The sequence below is a fragment of the Lygodium microphyllum genome, unplaced genomic scaffold (assembly GCF_053477565.2).
Source record: "Lygodium microphyllum isolate KBCC unplaced genomic scaffold, Lygodium_microphyllum_v1.1.10 scaffold_234, whole genome shotgun sequence".
In the NCBI taxonomy this organism is placed as follows: Eukaryota; Viridiplantae; Streptophyta; class Polypodiopsida; order Schizaeales; family Lygodiaceae; genus Lygodium; species Lygodium microphyllum.
This window is the reverse complement of record NW_028229717.1, coordinates 80,155-97,713: the sequence shown is the minus strand read 5'-3', so window position 1 is coordinate 97,713 and position 17,559 is coordinate 80,155. Positions and strand designations below refer to the sequence as shown.

The following is a 17,559-nucleotide window of genomic DNA, read 5'->3' as shown; positions in this document are numbered from 1 at the left end:
AAGTGCTCCCTTCGCGTGCACTAACAAACTCCACCCCGTGTTGCGTATAGGAAGCCGTGGCTAAAAACCGTAGCCCATGCGGGAACACCCCTTCATGGGACAAAAAGATAATGGATTAAGTGCAAAATTTTTTATTAAACCCCCTCCCCTTCAGCTGTTGCATGGCGGGGAGAGGGAGTATGAGTAATGGCATGGAGGTGCATGGGGGAGGAGGGCATGCATCCTGCCACGTGTGTGGCTATTCTCCCCCCCCCCCCCCCCCCCCCAAGCTTGGGAGGGAGGAGGGAGGACATCGTGCTGCCCGCTTGCTGCTGCCGCCGCCCTGCGGAGTTGCCTGCTGCCGTCATTGTGCTGCTGCGCCACGTCGCCAACATCATCATCATCATCATCGTCGTCGTCTCCATCTCCCCAATCATCACTCTCTTTCCATGTCATCTCTGTACACAGAGGCTTGGAAGCTTCTATTAGAAGCTTCTAACTAAAGCTTCCATAGGCTCTGTTCACCCGTGCCTTCCTCGGCTTTTAAAACCGAGTTTGCAAGGCCTGATTCCTGCGAAGGAAAGTAAGTTCGCGGGCAGTAGGGAGTTCGGAAATCGGATAAAGGGCAAGGAGAGTTTGCTGAGTTGAGATCTACGTCATCGATGGCTCCTAAGCAAAAGTCGTGAGGCGCACACGCGGGAGCTTCCAACTCGAGTACGTGAGTGGACAACACCCCGATTCTTAATGCCCAGGTTCCGATAACATTCCCGCATGAAAAGGATGCTTTAAGCATGTTTTTAATTCACGTAGGGAAATTTTAAAAGCATTTACACATTCGATTTACAAAGTTAGGGGCATGTCGAGCACTTGCATTTGCTTGCACTTCTGTGGTCAAGAGTAGCTGTATTTTCAACGTATGACGCATAAGTTAAAAGATGAATTTGTGCAAAGGCGTCCCTGTTGCATCTCGCAAAGGATAGGACATATAACACATAACTCATTTAGGTAATAAATTCTTGGTTGTGTCTCGTGATTAAGGCAATCGTCGACAGACGTTAAATGTTGTCTAAAAAGTTGCATTGAAAGAAAAAAAGGATTTATGAACTTTGTCAATAAAACTGATATAATCCAATTCGCACGCAATGAATAGTTACAATTTAGATTGGGTTAAGTAATAAAGGACGGATTAAATCAATGATGGACTCATGGCATTCGCTCATGCATGGAGTTCTTTTATCAAAGTTTGAATGCATCTTCATTAAAAATATTAAAGCTTTGATTTCGTTGTATCAACGTAGGGTTTATAAGAGTTAGCTTTGAATTGTCAATCATTATAGTTTAGGGCAAGGAAAAGTAATGATCATTGTAGATCTTATAGCTGCATAGAAGGAAAAGATCTATTGTCTTGAAATCGTATATTTGCATGGAATGTTATATCTTGCAGTTACATCTTTTAGGGGAACGTACTTGCAAATTTAGAAGAAAGTATTTGCATCTTTAAAAGGAAAGATCATTTAAATCGTGGGTTGGTTAGATCAACTAAGTAATTCACATATAATTGAATAGCTTGCATGAGAATCATAAGGGTATGATTAGTTAGTATATGACGATCACCTCAATGTGCTAGGTAGGGTTAAGCTGTGATAAAATTCTGCCAAGTATTGCACTTGGGTTGCCGACTTAACACTTCCAATCTTAAAGGTCCTATCCACATTCACGGAATGTTAGGGTTAGCTAAATGCCCATGCAAGAATGATCTAGGGTTCTCACCCTAAGGATCAATTGACCAAATACTAGACTTCCGTATAAATTTAGGAACCCTAGGGCCAAAGCGTTATCGGCCTAGTAGGGTTAGGGTTGGGTTGGGTCAAGAGGACTCCCAAGCCCTTATCTTGATCAAATGTATTCTTGATCAAGAAAGACCATACGAAGAAAGATATAATCCCACAAGTCAGATACTGACACAAGCTGCAACGCTGTACGATTTTGTGTCTAAATCACAAAATAGTATTCCCACTCCTTAGGACAAGGTTGGCGAGTTCTAAGTACAAGTCTAATTTTCTAGAGGATGAGTAGTTATCTTGCTACATCACCCTTCCTTGGGGCTGATTTGAAAAGGAACTTGCTTGACATTGTTTTTCTATGTCAGTGCCTAAGTTACGTGAAGGAACCAGTGATTAATTGGATAGTTAAAGAAGCTGTTTTTGCTTGTCAAACTAAATGTGGTAGGTAATTAGATAACTAAAGCAACCCGAGGAAAGTGCGGTGGATGTGACCTTGGGTCCGTCCTATGGAAGGGTGGTTCCGGTTGGCCGAGAACTTTTCTCAAAGGAATTGACAGCAAGGTAACAATGACCTAGAATCTATAGAGCTAGAGTCCTGATTTATGTTGTTTTAGGGGAATGGAATGGGACTATGCCTTATGGGCAGAGAGGTCGAGCTTCGCATCCCTCTCGTTTCCCATTCTCCTTGAACCAAGTGCAATATAAATTTGCTTCGATCCCGATGTTTCTACGTAAAGTAGTCCGTTTGGGGCTCGACGCTAGCTACCTTCTAGGAACTTGACCATTAGGAAAACCCTGATTCAGGTCGGTCTTAAGTGGGAATGGCCGGAATGCTTCTATTTTGTGGCAGACTCGGGAAGACCTAGATCGCAAACCCCGTGCCATTCCGTGGGAGTGCCGGGCGGCGCTTTCTAGACTATCTTCACGATGGGCTGCTAAGACGTGTCCTACAAGTGGTCAGGGGGGACACGCTACAATCTCGTGTGGCATAGGTAGAATTCGCAGGAGGAAAGTAGCATATTGCGATGAATATATCCCATGGTCTTCCTGCATGTATCCTAATCCATAAATATCGTGTAACATCATCTCTTTTCATTACTTGCACTATCCCTTTGAGGTCTTACCGGTATAGTATGGCCACACCTCCAAAACCCCTAGTGCTTCTTGGTTTTCTAGCTGCTGGACGAAATGCACTTTCCCACTTGTATCCCCGCACGTCTGGTAGTCGGCTACCTTTACATTGGTGTGTTTTTGTGTATATTGCTATATCTATGTTTCAGAAGTTATCTTCAAAGTAACCAACATCCAAGCGCAAGGCTCCATTACAATTGCATATTGACATCTGAAGTGTCTCATAGGCCTCGTACCGTCATGAAGTCCTTTTGTCAGTGATGATGACTCGTCCATCCCTATAAACAGCCCACTTTCCCTCTTTGCGAGCCTCCAATACCTTGGGGATGTGTTCTCTGCGATGTGCTATCTATGGTGGGGTAAGGTCCTCATCCAAATAAATCTTCTCACCCTTGAGGGCTCTCCTCTTGGAGAGGAAGGCCTTTTTTTTCTCTATGTCTCCAAAGCGAAGAATTAGAGCCTTGGACTTAGAGTCCTTTTTCCCCACTCTCCAAGCACTAATGATAGGTACGTCTAAAGCCCCAATTTTGTCAGCAAGGGTCTTAGCATCTTCCTGTGGGCTGCTCTTCTCCTCCCATCCTACCACCCGTACATGTAAAACCCTAGTCTGTCTCCTAGCCTCTTCTTTCAAGGTAGCATTCATTACTTCAGTCTTGTTCACTGATGTTTTCTTATTTTTTTTAATTGCCTCAATCCATGGGCTGGCTTCTTCTATCTGCTTCTGTGTTGTCATTGCCACTTCTGCCCATGAGTGAACCTCCCTTTCACATGCCTTGAAAGCCTCTTTCTCTTTTTGTAGTTCTCCTTGCGCATTCATTTCTTTTTTCTTAAATGTATTCAATTCTTCCCCCAATTCTAAGATTTCAGCTTTGTAGGCATCTACAACTTTCAGCATTTCAGTTTTCAGTGTGTGCATTTCGGACAGCATTTGTGCTTGTAGGTCATTCTTAATCTTTATCTGCATGTCTTGCATTTCTGCCCTCTGATTTACTATCAGTTCAGCTTTGACCTGCTCTCGTATTTCTTTCTCTAATTCTTGTCTCATAATTTGTAGTTCAGAGCGAATCATGAGATGAATTTCTTCGTATTTCTTTTCATTCATGGTGCGTGAAGTCTTTCCATGCCTGTCAGATGCTGGGGAGACGGTCCAATCACGGACCCTACGGCCATACGTCTTGTACCATGTGTTCTTAGAAGGGGTGTTGAACATTGGTTCCATGGACGGTTGTGTTAGTTCTTGATCAGATTGGTCTCCCAGATATTCATTTTCCACGGTTTGATGCTTGCATTTGTCTATATTATCCATCTCTCATACATTGTGTGCAAAGCCACTCAACTTGTACTTTGTATTGTTAAATCAGAGCAATTTCTGTGATTTCCTCCAAATTCCTGCAAATTTTCAGGGTTTCCCCAACCCCTCACTAAATTTTTGCAAGCCCATTAATCTTTTACGAGCCCAAATACGTTCACATTGTTTTCAGTTATTGCTCACGACTGCATTCTTTGGTCACGACTGCTCACATTCCCTGCTCACGACTGCATTCATTCAAACCAATGTGCGAGAGACTGCTCACAAGACTGCATTCCCTGCTAACCAGCATGTGAGAGACCCTGCTCACGACTATATTCATTCATTCAGGCCAGCATGCGAGAGAGAACGACTGCATTCTCTGATCACGACTGCTCATGACTGAGTGAGAGAGACCTGCCCACGATTGCATTCCATCATGCCAGGTACATCACCTTACGCTAGGTCCCTCACGGCACAACTGCTCACTACGACTGAGCACGCGAGAGAGAGAGAGAGAGAGAGAGAGAGAGAGAGAGAGAGAGAGAGAGAGAGAGAGAGAGAGGGAGGGAGCCGTCACGCCAGCATCCTATCAGAAGCATCCCGTCAGAGAGAGCCGTCACGCCAGTATCCGTGAGAAGCCGTCACGCCAGCATCCGACGGAGAGAGTCGTCACACCAGCATCCGTCACATATGTGAGAGAGAGAGAGAGAGAGAGAGAGAGAGAGAGAGAGAGAGAGAGAGAGAGAGAGAGAGAGAGAGAGAGAGAGAGAGAGAGAGAGAGAGAGAGAGAGAGAGAAGAGAAGAAAGAAAGAAAGTTATACTAACGTCTACAACAGGCCAAGTTAGCCTATGAGACCAAAATGTTGCATACAAAATGTCTGGGACATTTCAAAAGTCCCAGTGAAGCTAACGTTTATGCAATGTTGAACTAAATTGAGTAGGTACAAAATGATATCTAGACTAGATACAATCTAGAGGTACTCCCAGTGCGGTGTGGGACTGCTCTTGGAGTGTTCATCCTAGGATGTCCTGCATGGGTCGGTCTAACATGGAGAGACTAAAGCGGCGGGGCAGGGCCCTTCGATGGCGGCGTAGTATCCCTCATATCTTTGATATGTGTCTTTTGCGCGGACGGGGGCCGGCGAGGCGTGGGCACCGGGCTTTGCCTCTCGCTGTGGCTATTTTTAAGGTGGTCCCCCGGGGTCGGGAGGTCGGTTGGGCTGGTGGGGGCTCGGTGGTGGGGAGGGTAGCTGGTATTTGGTAGAATTCGTTGAGTGTGCGTTGGTTGGTGGCTCCTTGTCTTTGCTCCGTGGTTCGTAGGAGGTGGTCTCTGTGGCATCGTATTTCCAGTAGAAAGAGCCCCAGGCATCTCTGGTCTTTGAATTCCATCACCTTGGAGAGTGGTCCGAATCCTTCGCTGAATAGGCAGTGGAAGCGTCCCCGGATTTCGTAGTACAGTGGGCATCTATAGATATAGTGTTCCTCTGTCTCTTGCTCGAGATGGCAGAGCTGACAGATTCGGTCTTTTGGGGGGAGGGGGTTGGCCCCGTATCTGCCCATTTCGACCCGTAGTTGGTGTGAGGACGTGCGGATTTGTCCAATGGCACTGCTGACCCCGTGAGACAGGTGTGTGTCCATGTAGCTTGGGCGGGTGATGAAGCCATCCGTGGAGACAGGAAGTGCTCTCGGTAGAAAGCCTTCTTGGTTCCTAGTTCCGATGTGAGGGTCACCCATGTCCTGGCTGTGTCTGTCTGGATGATATCCATTCTGATGATGCGATTCACCTCCTCTCGGTTGAGCTCCAGGTGTGGGCAGTCTAGGCTGTATTGTAGTGGGGGGAGGTGGTCCATGCGCAGGCCATGGAGCCGTAGCCAGGTCTTTGTTCAGGCATACCAGCACTCAGTGTCCCCTTGTTTTGCTAGCTGTTTGGATGACTCCAGGGCGAGTTTGGGGTATCGGTGCCGGGGCAGGTCCCATATTCGGTGCAAGAAGGTCATGGTCTGGAAGAGGGCCTCAGCCACGAGGGGCGGTGCCCCCAGCTCTGCGCGGATGATCTCGTGTGGTACGGAGGGCTTGCTTCGGATCATCCGTGAGATCATAAGTATTAGGGGTCTCTCCATCTGCTCCCATCCCTCATAGGTGGCCTCCTCCTTAGGCCGTGGCTGATCGTGTGGGGCCCTTCGCGTGTGGTAGAGACTGGACCCCCATATGGGAGCCCCGTACAGGAGGGCTGGTGTGACCAAGGTGTCAAAAAGCCAGAGCTTTGTCCGGGGTTCCTGGAACTGTATGCAGGCACATTGGTTCTCCATTGACCCGAGGGCTGCATAGCCTCGGGTTAGTCTATCTTCTGCTGCTTTTCTCAGGGTAAATCTCGGTCCAGAGAATGTAATTCCCAGATAGACGTATCTTTGGACCACGTCCACGGTCTCTCTGCTGTATGTGAAGGGGGGTACCGATCGTCGGAGCCATTGGGTTGACGTGTTGAACACCATGACCTTGGTTTTCCCCAGATTCACAGTTAGGTCTTTGTCTTGGCAGAAGGCCTGTAGTGCGTCCAGTTGGCGCTGTAGCCCTTCGGGTGTGCTGGAGATGAGGACTATGTCGTCCGCATATAGTAAGATGGGTATCAGTTTCCCTCCCAGGCTCGATCCCTCCTCGCCCAACCTATCTATGTACTCTGAGATCTCATCAATGTAGAGGCCAAATAGGGTGGGTGAGAGTGGGCATCCCTGCTTGACTTCGATGGTGCTGGTTATCTCCTTTGACAGCCCTCTTGGTGCCCGAACTCGGCCCGTTATTACCGATTCGTATAGTGCCAATATCCCCCATCGCATTTCGGTTGGGACCTCCAGTTCCTGTAGTCTCTGTGTGAGCCTCGCTCGTGGGAATATGTCAAAGGCCTTGCGGAAGTCCACGAAGCAGCAGTACACCCGTCTTCCATGCGCTCTGCCCTCCTCTATGATGGCTCTTAGTATGAGGATATGGTCAAGGGTGCAGAACCGCCTCCTAAACCCTGCTTGTCCTGCCGCCCGATGTTGGTGTTGCTCTGCCATCTTGCTCAGCTCGTGGTCCAGTATGGATCCATAGAGCTTGGCTAGTACATGGCCAACCATGACTGTTCGGTAGTTCGTGGGAACCATGGGGTCTACGGCCTTCAGGATAGGTATTATGGTGTTGGCTGACTAGCTGGCAGGGAAGCCTTTGCATAGGGCTCTGTTGAACATGTGTGCTAGGAGAGGTGCCAGTATGTCTCTGGCATGGGTCAAATGCTCTGGTACCAAGCCTTCGTGGTCTTGGGTACGGCCATTTTGGAGTCTATCAATGGCGTCCTGAACCCGCCCCGTGCTGAAGAATGTGGATGATGCGGGTCTGCTCCTTGGGGGCCGGGGTAGCTGGGGCTGCTTGGGTACTTGGTAGAGTGAGGCTGCATATGCGTGCCAAGTGTCCGGGGAGGTATTGGGCGTCTGGGCTTGAGGTTCCTGAAACGCCTTCCATGCCTCTTTGCTGTCCTGTCCTAAGAATAGCTGGTAGAATTCGTGTTCCACTTTGGAGAGGTAGGCTCGTTTCTTCCGTCGCACTAGACGACGGAAGATCAAGCGTGCCTGTTTATGTGTGTGTACTCCCCGTGCTTCGTCCTGTTGAAGACGGAGTCGGGTTTCCCTGCACTCTGCGTCGTACCAGCTATTCTGTGGGACATTCTTGTGCGAAGGGGTGGAGTGGGGGGATGTGTGGGGGAAGTATTCGGCAGCCGAGGTGTGTAGTGTGCCCGCCAACTGTGCTGTGACCTCCTCCAGGGGTGCGTGGGGGTCCATTTCCTGCAAGCTCTAGTAGAGATGGTTGGAGTATGCGCTCGCAGTTAGCCTGGTAAAGTGGTACCTGGGAAATCTTGGGGGGTTGCTTGCTGGGGGGGTTAGGTCATACCTGCAGGTTATGTCAAATTGCAGGTAGGCATGGTCGGTAGCCACTGCGAGTGGGCGAGGTGATATTTTAAAGGACTGGATGTCGGGGATAAGTGATAGAGGGCCGAGGATATAGTCCATTGTGCTTGCTCCTAGTTTCTGTGTGGGTGCTCCGTGTGCCCCCCGTCCGATGCAATTGGCCGCGTGCTTGTGTGGGAAGCATGTGAGGGCATCCGACCCGGGCCATCTGTCGAGACTGTTGAGGATGGCTAGTCCGTGTGGCCCCCCTAACGCCAGTAGGTGTTCACCATATTCGGTGCATTCAGCTGTGTCCTGTGATGCCCGATTGAGTCCTATCTCCTCCGGTGCGATCTCTTTGTACATGTGGTCTTCGCTCTCGAAGAAGGGGGTCGCCTCTGTGCTGTGCGTGCGTTGAAGTCTCCGGCCAACATGACATCCCCCAAGCTGGAGTAGTGCATGATATCCTCGTACAATGGTAGGTATGGTGACTCGCCCTTCGGTGATGCGTATGGGGAGTGTGCTGGTGGGAAATAGCACACCGCCATGTATATGTCTCGGGGGCGATCTGTGTGTATCCGGATCCACATGAACTGGGCTTCCTCATCTTTCCGCATGACTTGCATCATGGGCTGAACTCCTTCCTGTACAACACAACCACCCCTCCGGACCCTCGGGTCCCTCCTTCTGTTCGGGCTCTAGGGCGGCATGCCGTCTCCCATCTATATCCCCTCACTTCTGGTAAGTAGGTGCTTGGGCTTTGGTGGGTTTCTGTGTAGAGGACGATGTCCTTGCCGGTGAAGGTCTCCTGGAATAATCCTGCATCTGTTTTCATAGCTCCATTGCAGTTCCACACTGCAAACCTCAGGTGGGTCTCATAGGCCGCGCCCAGTCATTGGCGTTTATTTGTGATGATGACATGACCATCTCTGTATACTGCCCATTTTCCCTCTTTGCGAGCCTCCAGGATCTGTGGCATGCATTCTTTACGGTGTGCCACTTGTGCGGGTGTGAGGTCATCCTCTAGGTAGACTTTTTTCCCTTTTAGAGCTGTCCTTTTAGAGAGGAAGGCTCGTCTGGATTCTAAGTTGGCAAATTTGAGGATAAGAGGCCTTCCCTTGGTGAGGTCTTTCCCTACGTGCCATGCATTCTCCACTATTTGAGGGTCCTCTACTCCCAGCTTTTCACATATCTGCTTGGCGTCTGCCAGGGGGCTATCCCCTTCCTTCCATCCGACCACCCGGATGTGGAGCGCTCTAAGCTTTCTCCTTTTCTCCTCCTCGAGTGCTGCATTCACAAACTCCTCCTTCTTTGTTGGTGACTTCTTGGCTACCTCAATCCATTTGAAGTTCTCGGCCACTTTGGCTTGTGCTTGTTTCACTATATTTGCCCATGTGTTGAGCTCCTTTGTTACTTGTGTCTTCAACTCGTTGATCTCGGTTTGCACCTTGGTGGGCGTTTTCGGTGATTTCTCCTTCCTCCTTCTTGAGTAGGTCCAGCTGGTTTCTATATTCATCGAGCTCGTGCCTCAGTTCTTCGATCGCCCTGTTTCTCTCCTGGAGGGACGTTTCAATGTCCACCTTCCAGGAGGTGAGGTGTGATGTGATCTCGGCGTAGATTTCGTTCTTCCATTCTTGCACTTTCGTGCTTATTTCCTCCTTGATTTGGTGTGTAATTTCCGCGCACATTGCTGCCATGATTTCCTTGATGTTGCTGATGTCTTGGTCATGCGCCTTGCATACATCTCGGAGGGCCTCCATGCCTTTCCTTGTGTGGTAGTCTGTCACCTTGTCAATGCTGCTCCAAATCGCTGAGTATTTCTCATTTTTCTCCCCTCTTGTGCGGTTGCCTGGTGACGGGGATGTCTTGCTCGAGCCCATCCCTTCCTCACGGTTCCTAGGCTTGCTCAGGGGATGTGTGCATCTGGCCTCATTGTGGTGGCGGATGCGTGTCGGGCGGTGGTGGGAGGTGGCGGAAAGGTCGGGTATTGACAGGGCTAGTGGCGGTGGTGTGATATGGGTGCCGAGTCCGGGGCGTGAGGGAGGCTTATAGCAGGGTGGAGGAGAGGGGGGCGGCTGCTACGAAGAGAGGGGAGATGGCGACTGCTCTTGTCGAAAGAGCAGGGAGGGCGATGGTAGGGGCGGGCTGGTGTGCGTGGTCCGGTGACTCGGACGGTATGGTCTAGTTGTCGACTCGGACGAGGAGCGTGGTCATGTGGAGAGGGGGCGTCCGATTGTGCGGGGACTCAAACGGGGGACGTTCGGGGCAGTGTCCGATTCGGACGAGGGCGGGCACTCGGACGAGGGACGTTCGGTTGTGGGGACTCGGACAAGGGGTTTATCCACGTGGCAATGTTCGAGTTGGACGAGAGGGCGTCTGATTGTGAGTGGACTCGGACGAGGAGTGTTGGGGATTCGGACGAGAGTTTTGGGGACTCGGACGAGCGCGCGTCGATGGCGTGATGGCGGAAGCAAGTGAGTAGGGCGATGGCGGAGAGAGAGAGAGAGAGAGAGAGAGAGAGAGAGAGAGAGAGAGAGAGAGAGAGAGAGAGAGAGAGAGAGAGAGAGAGAGAGAGAGAGAGAGAGAGAGAGAGACCAGTTGCCACTATTATCCACAGACGGGGCAAGTGACAAACAGACCGGGCAGTGACGGATGGGACAGTGACGGCGGACGCGGGCCAGTGACGAGAGAGAGAGCTGCTGGTCCATTTTCTGATTAAAGATCATCAAATAGCTGCAAAAGACAGCCATCTAGGGACCTTAGCAGGTAAGGAATACCAAGGAGTCACCTTCTAGGGGCTAGCAACAGCATTGCTGATCAGGCGACAGCATTTTGGAGGTGTACATCAGTAGGTGACTGCATTAAATGCAATTAAATGCAGGATGGAGCAGACATTAGGTAGAATTTAGGATTTTCTCACGAAGAAAATCGGATTTCTCTCTCATCTTGGATTTCTCTCACCTTCTCCAACCCATTCTCTAGAGATCTCAGCATTTCTTAGTCATTTTTAGCAAATCTTAGCTAAATTTGGTGGAAGTAAAGAGATCTCTATTTCAAATCCTAAATTTTTGCAAAAATCAGGGTTTGACAACCACCTCGGGACTCATGCCGATTGATGAAGGCATTGTATATTGAATTCACATCACCTGGAATTTGTGTAATTGTTAGGGAATTCAGATGCCAGCCCATTCATTGTAATTTGGGGCAGCATTTGGCTAGTTGGAGGTTCCATTCGTGCAAGTCTTGGGTGAAAAATGAAGGGGTCATTGGAACGAATTAATTACTGATTGTTGCTACAGCAAAGAGGCTTTTGGAACAGCAAAGGAGATTGCAAATCTCGGTCTGTACTCATTCCATTAGTAATCACATTAAAGAAATACCGAAGGGGCGTCCGTTTTGGGGTCAATAGGGCATTAAATGTTCGAGATTATTAAGGTAATTTGTGCATTTGAAGGGGACAACAGATGAAATGTTTATGCAATTGGCAAATTATCCTTAGTTTATGCGCTTTTTGAACCCCTTTAAAGGAGGGCAGTAAAGGCAAGAAGGGGCAATGGTCCTCAAGAACTTCAGGATAGCAAGATGCACCGAAGGAAGAGCCAATACAACAACATGATGTTCCAAATGTGGAAAGTGAGCATAAGCATATGATACTAGTGAGCTAATTGATGCAATGCAATGCGAACTTGGAAGTGCCGATCCAATGCTTTTTAGACAGCAAGGCATGCGTGCAATGATGGGGCAACCATGATACTTTGGTGATGGCATGAGTTTTTATGCTATGGTTGGACATGGACCGCATATGGGAATGTATGGCACAAATCCCTATGGTATGCAACAACCAATGCATTGTGTGTAAGGCCCAATTTATTTGGATATGACTAGAAATGTGCATAACCCCATGTATAGCAATATTGGCATGATGGTGGGACACAAAGTGGGAAGTTTGGCAATGTATATATGCAGTCCATCGTGTTTGGAACTCATGATATTAATGCTGGTCATGCAAATACTCCGTATAGTGTCGGTCATGAGGAAAAATGCAACTAGTGATGCATGCAATATATGGAAAAATATATCTTGGTATGGCTGGTGTTGTGCTAAGAATTGCTCTTAGCCACTTAAATAGCCCCAAAACATGCTTATTTTAGGCTTATTTTAGCCAAAACCCTAAAACGGGGAGCGGATTGAGAGAGTTAAGTGGGAGAGGATCTAGAACCCTTATTTTCTATAAATTGGCAGCCAGCCCTCCACTCCTCCCTAAATCTTGTTTTTGTAGGTTTCAGGTGTTATCAGCGCGGAGGACATCTCAGCCCTTGCTGTCCATCACTGTTCCCTACAGTCTGGTGCCTATCTCCAGCCATCCACACGTTGATTGCTGCTGTTTCTGCCTGGCGATTGACTGCTGTTCATTTACACTGCTGTCGTACAGCCTGCCACGTCAGCAAATTGCTGCGTTTGCAGGCCCTAGCTACCGCCCTGACAGTTTTCTCTCTCCTGCTGCAGTCGCTACAGTTTTTCTCTCTCCTGCAAGTTGTCCTACCTGCGTTTTTAGTCTTTCTCTCTCCTCACTGCTGTCTGCATCAGATCCAGCTTCTCACTGCTGCATTTGTTGGTGTTCGACATCCGGAGGCTGACTTGCTGCGATTCGGGATCCGTTCGGAGTATGACACACTCTTCTGCTCATTACCCTTGCCCTGATCCTTGAGATACAGGAGTTCGAGGTTCAGTATTCATTCACTGCATAGTGTGTTTGCTGCATGAGCATCGTATTATTAGTAGTCATATCATTTCATTTATTAACTGTGTTCATTGTCTCTGAGTTACCCTAACCCTAACCCTAACTGTGTTCTTTTATCAGTCCGTGCTTTGTCGTACGGTTTTTGTTTATGCTTCTGCGTTAGGGTATTTTCTTTATATGGTATCAGAGCCTAGTACTCTCTGAGAAACCTAGGCCTTTGATCTGAGAGCTCTTCACAATAAGTAAGAACAACAGTAGGTTCAAATGACTTCGAACACATCAACACCGATTCAGTCTCCAGAAGAGCCTATGTCGAGAAACGAGCGAGAGTGGGCCGATTAGCTTGCTTCACAAAGTTCCAACATGGTGGAAGGTACATCTGAGTACATGGAAGAAAAGATAGGCAAGTTGACCTTTAAAGAATATAAAGTGATCATAGCCTATCGACGAAAGAAGATTGAGAGCTCAACCGAAGGATTGCCCTTCAAGAAAAGCTTCTAAATGAAGGTATGCATGATTTTCACACTTCAGATGTTGCGCATAAGTCTGATGATGTTGCAGGGCCGTAGAGACCTCCATCAGGGATGGCCCCCCCCTCTTGGAGAGCAAGATCCGGAGTATTTTCCATTTTTTCAGACTCTTTCGTCCTCTCCGGTGCAATGTACTTTTGATTCGTCTTTTGTGCCTTCTTTTTTTACCTCTTCTGTTTTGCAATATACTGATAGAGATCATGTGGAAGAATGAGTCCAGTCTGTTGACTACAGAAAAGGTCCTGTTGAGGACCAATTCTTGTATGTTAACACACGTCGCGAGGATTATAAGAAAAAGTCAGGTATCTCTTTTTCTGCCCTTCCTTCTTTTCCGTCTACTTCACATAATCAGAATGAATTTGGTTTTCCTTTCACTTCATTACATGGTGCATCATCATCTTCACAGTTTCATTTTCAGTCATTAAATGATAAAAATGAACAAAGAGAATCTGCACCTCATACAGCTCACTTTCAAAATCCACCCATCCCACCACATTCTTCCGCTGCTTCACCACTTTCATTTACACCATTTATATTTCCATTTTAGACACCTCATGTCGCACCGCACATCACACCGGGGGGTTATGGAAACATAGGCACATCCTTTAGGACCTCATCCTTCCCTCAGCCGGGTGGTGTTCCACCTACCTCATATACACTTTCGTGATCATTGCAGTCTGGGTATCCCACTTAGTCTCTTCCAAGTGTGGATCAGTTGCCTCCACAGTTTGCCTCCATGGCATTGCCTAGTGGACCTTCTGGTCATCCTGCTGTGTCCCAGCCTCACTTTGGACAAGGCTACCGTGTCCCAGTGTCTCCACCTACACCGGCACCTTATGGAAACATTCATGTTCCAGTGCCTCCGTATTAATTGGCACTCATTGGACACTCACAGCCTCCTTCTGTCTACCCACCTTTTCCCCCTCCCTCTTACTCTTATCAGACACACCCATCTCCACCATCTTTCCTACCATCATCTTACACTACCTACCCGACACCTCATGGTTCTAGCTCATCTTCTGCCAAGAATGCATTTAATGATAAGACTCGTTTTAATGGGTCAAACTTTACTACTTGGTCCAATTTGATGAGACATGTCCTGGACTCACAGAACCTATGGGATCTTGTGCAGGGGTTGGAACCCAACCGGATCCCACATTTAATCCATACAAGGTCGTCTGCTTATGGAAGGCTAGGAATGCTTCCGCTATTGTCGAGTTGATGCATGGCTTATTGACTGAGTTTCATTCTCAGCTTCAGCATTTTGACTTAGCGTCAGAGCAATGGGCACACTTGACTGACAGCTATACGGCTCGGGATAGGACCCGTCGTATTAATCTTGACCATGAGCTTCAGCTTTTCAAAATCATTGACCAGGATGACTTGAAAGTCAGGTTGGTTGAGTTTCGGCGTCTCCTCGCTGAATTCTCCACTACGGGGACTCCCAAGTCCTCTGACGATCAGATCACATTGTTCCTAAATAAACTTCCCAAGAAATACTTCAATTTTGTGGAAGGAATAGTTTCAAAGCCTACCATGCCTTCATTCTATGAATTTGAGTGTCAGTTGTTGCGTTACGCACGGTTGTTCGATCAGTTTCATATGAATTTCTCTTCAGAGGAGGACTCTTCTTACTCATTCTCAGAAAGGGCAAGAAGGAAAGGGCAAACCAAACCAAATCTCCACTCAAAATCAAAGTCAAACTCAAAAGCTAAATCAATTTGGGGATTCTCAAGGAAACTCCCAGTCACAACTTAAACCAGGGTGATAGTATGTACCTAAAAAGAATAGGTATTGTCAACATTGTCAAAAGGCTGGCCATTTTTTACGACGAGTGTCGATCAAAGGCACGAGGCACAACGCCAAAACCTAAGTCTCAGACCCCCGCCCCTCAATCGGACAACCCCCAGCAGGGGAGGCAGGGTGATGGCAAGGGGTAGTTTAAAGGTCAGACTCACACTGCACCACACAGCCATCTCAATCGACAACGTTCTCAACTCCAGAGGGCTTGTCTGATTGGTCTGTAGAGGTCCACATCGTCTCCGTAGAGACATCCGATGCGAGTCTCGTTACATTTGTGAGTTGCCTTCTGACCAGGTTACTGCAGAGGCCCATTCGTCACAGCTGTGCGCTTTAGCTCCAGTTTGGATTGTGGACAATGGAGCTAGACATCACATGACTCCTATAGAGGACTTTTTCCGTACCCGAGCCCCTGCAGCGGGGTGAGTCCGTGTAGGAAACAACTCCTTGGTCAAGATTCAGGCTCAAGGTTGCGTCAGTCTTGCCACTGATAAGGATCTGGATTTGGCTTCGCTGGACAATGTATATCATGTCTCTTAGCTTGGGGTGAACTTGTTATCTAATTAGTAGCTTTAGCAGTTTTCTTTACAGCGACCACAATCAAGGTTCTTGACTCTTAGACTGGTTTAGTGATTGCTCGCGGTGAGGCACAGCCTAATGGCCTATACCATATGACTCATTTTCTCACCGAGCCGACTGCCGAGGGCTTCGTGTTCCATAGCTTCTAGTCCTTAGCCACATCTCGAGAGCCTATGCACAATGAGCGTCTTTGGCATTTTCACTTAGGGTATCTTGGTTATGACTCACTTTATGAGTTGTCACGCCGTGAGCTGGTTGAGGGTCTTCCACGCTTGAAGCTAGCTCGAGATGTCTGTAAAGCCTGTCAGCTCGGGAAGCAGTATCGTACCCCATTTCCTCAGCAGTCTACACATAGAGTTGAAAAGCCTCTTAGATTGATTCACGTTGATCTTTGCGGGCTGACATCCATTGCCGCTTTGAACGGCATGCTGTACTTCTTTTTGATAGTGGATGATCATTCTCGATACATGTGGGTGTACTTTCTCAAGCATAAGTCAGATGCTTTCACATATTTTTCTGCTTGGGTGCTGCTGGTTTATAACCAGATTGGTCGTCGTGTCGGGTGCATGAGGAGTGATAGCGGTGGTGAGTTTATCTCCCACGAGTTTTCCGAGTTTCTACAGAAGCATGACATTTCTTGCTAGCTCACCTCTACCAACTCTCCCTCTCAGAATGAAGTGGTAGAGTGTAGGAACCGCACAGTCATGGAAATGGAACGCTCCATGCTGTTCGCAATAGAGCTTCCTGAGCGCCTTTGGATCGAGGCTCTTAACACTTCGATGTACATCCTCAACCGGTGCCCGACTGTGGCTTTTCCTTAGAAGACGTGGTATGAGGCATTTTTTGGCTCTCGGCCTGTTATTTCCCATTTCAAAGTCTTCGGGTGTTGTGCGTATACACACACACGCCTGATGACAAGATAGGTAAGCTTACCACTTCGGATCAGACACGGCCAGTGGCCACGTCTCTTGATCCTACTGTCCACGTGTCGAAGGATACCCTAGGACAGTCCTTTGATGCACACACCTATCGTTCTGTTTTAGGAAAACTTCTTTGGTTAATTCACACTGCCAAGATTTAGCTTACTCAATTAGCATACTCAATCAGTATTTCACAACACCTAGGATGTCACATTGGATTTCATGTCTTCGTGTGTTGCGTTATTTGCAGTGTACTTTTTGTTATGGCTTGACATATGGTTCTGGTTTATGTTTTGCAAGGATACACTGATTCTGATTGGGCAAGAAATCCTAACATCCAGTGTTTCCATGGTAGCTATCCCTTTACCTTGGGCACGACTTCCATTTCTTGATCCAGCCGTAAGCAAGAGACGGTGGTGGCTTCCACGGTCGAGGTTGAGTATTGGGCTCTCTTTGATGGAGTTTACTGGCGGCGCTTTATTTTCCATGTGACTCTCCCACAGTTGTCTACTGCGACAACCAGAGTGCCATTGCCCTTGCTGCGGGCAATCCGATCATCACATCACGGACACGGCATGTGGGAGTCTACTTCCACTTTTCCAGAGAGCAAGTTGAGCTAGGCACTATTCGCCTAGAGTTTGTGCCTTCATCAGATAATTTTGTAGATATCTTGACCAAAGCGGTCAACCGGCCGGTTCTTCAGTACTTGCTACGTAGGATCATTTTTTATGGCCCCCGATGTGCGGTATATGATGATCAAGTTTCTTCTTCCATTGTCTTGACATGCATCCTCACTAAAGGTCTCTATTGTCTTGATACTTATGATCAACAACTTGTTGAAAATCCTATTGACAATGCCTTATTAACATTGATGAAGCTCTAGCTAG

General features: G+C 48.0%; 1 protein-coding gene and 1 pseudogene across 1 annotated transcript in view; one reads left to right on the top strand and one right to left on the bottom strand.

Annotated features, from left to right (window-relative positions):
- LOC148008236 (ARM repeat superfamily protein) overlaps positions 1–17,559 on the top strand; it is a 48,789-nt gene that overhangs the window by 16,638 nt on the left and 14,592 nt on the right. The window lies entirely within an intron of this gene.
- On the bottom strand, positions 3,133–4,113 carry LOC148008237 (uncharacterized; annotated as a pseudogene).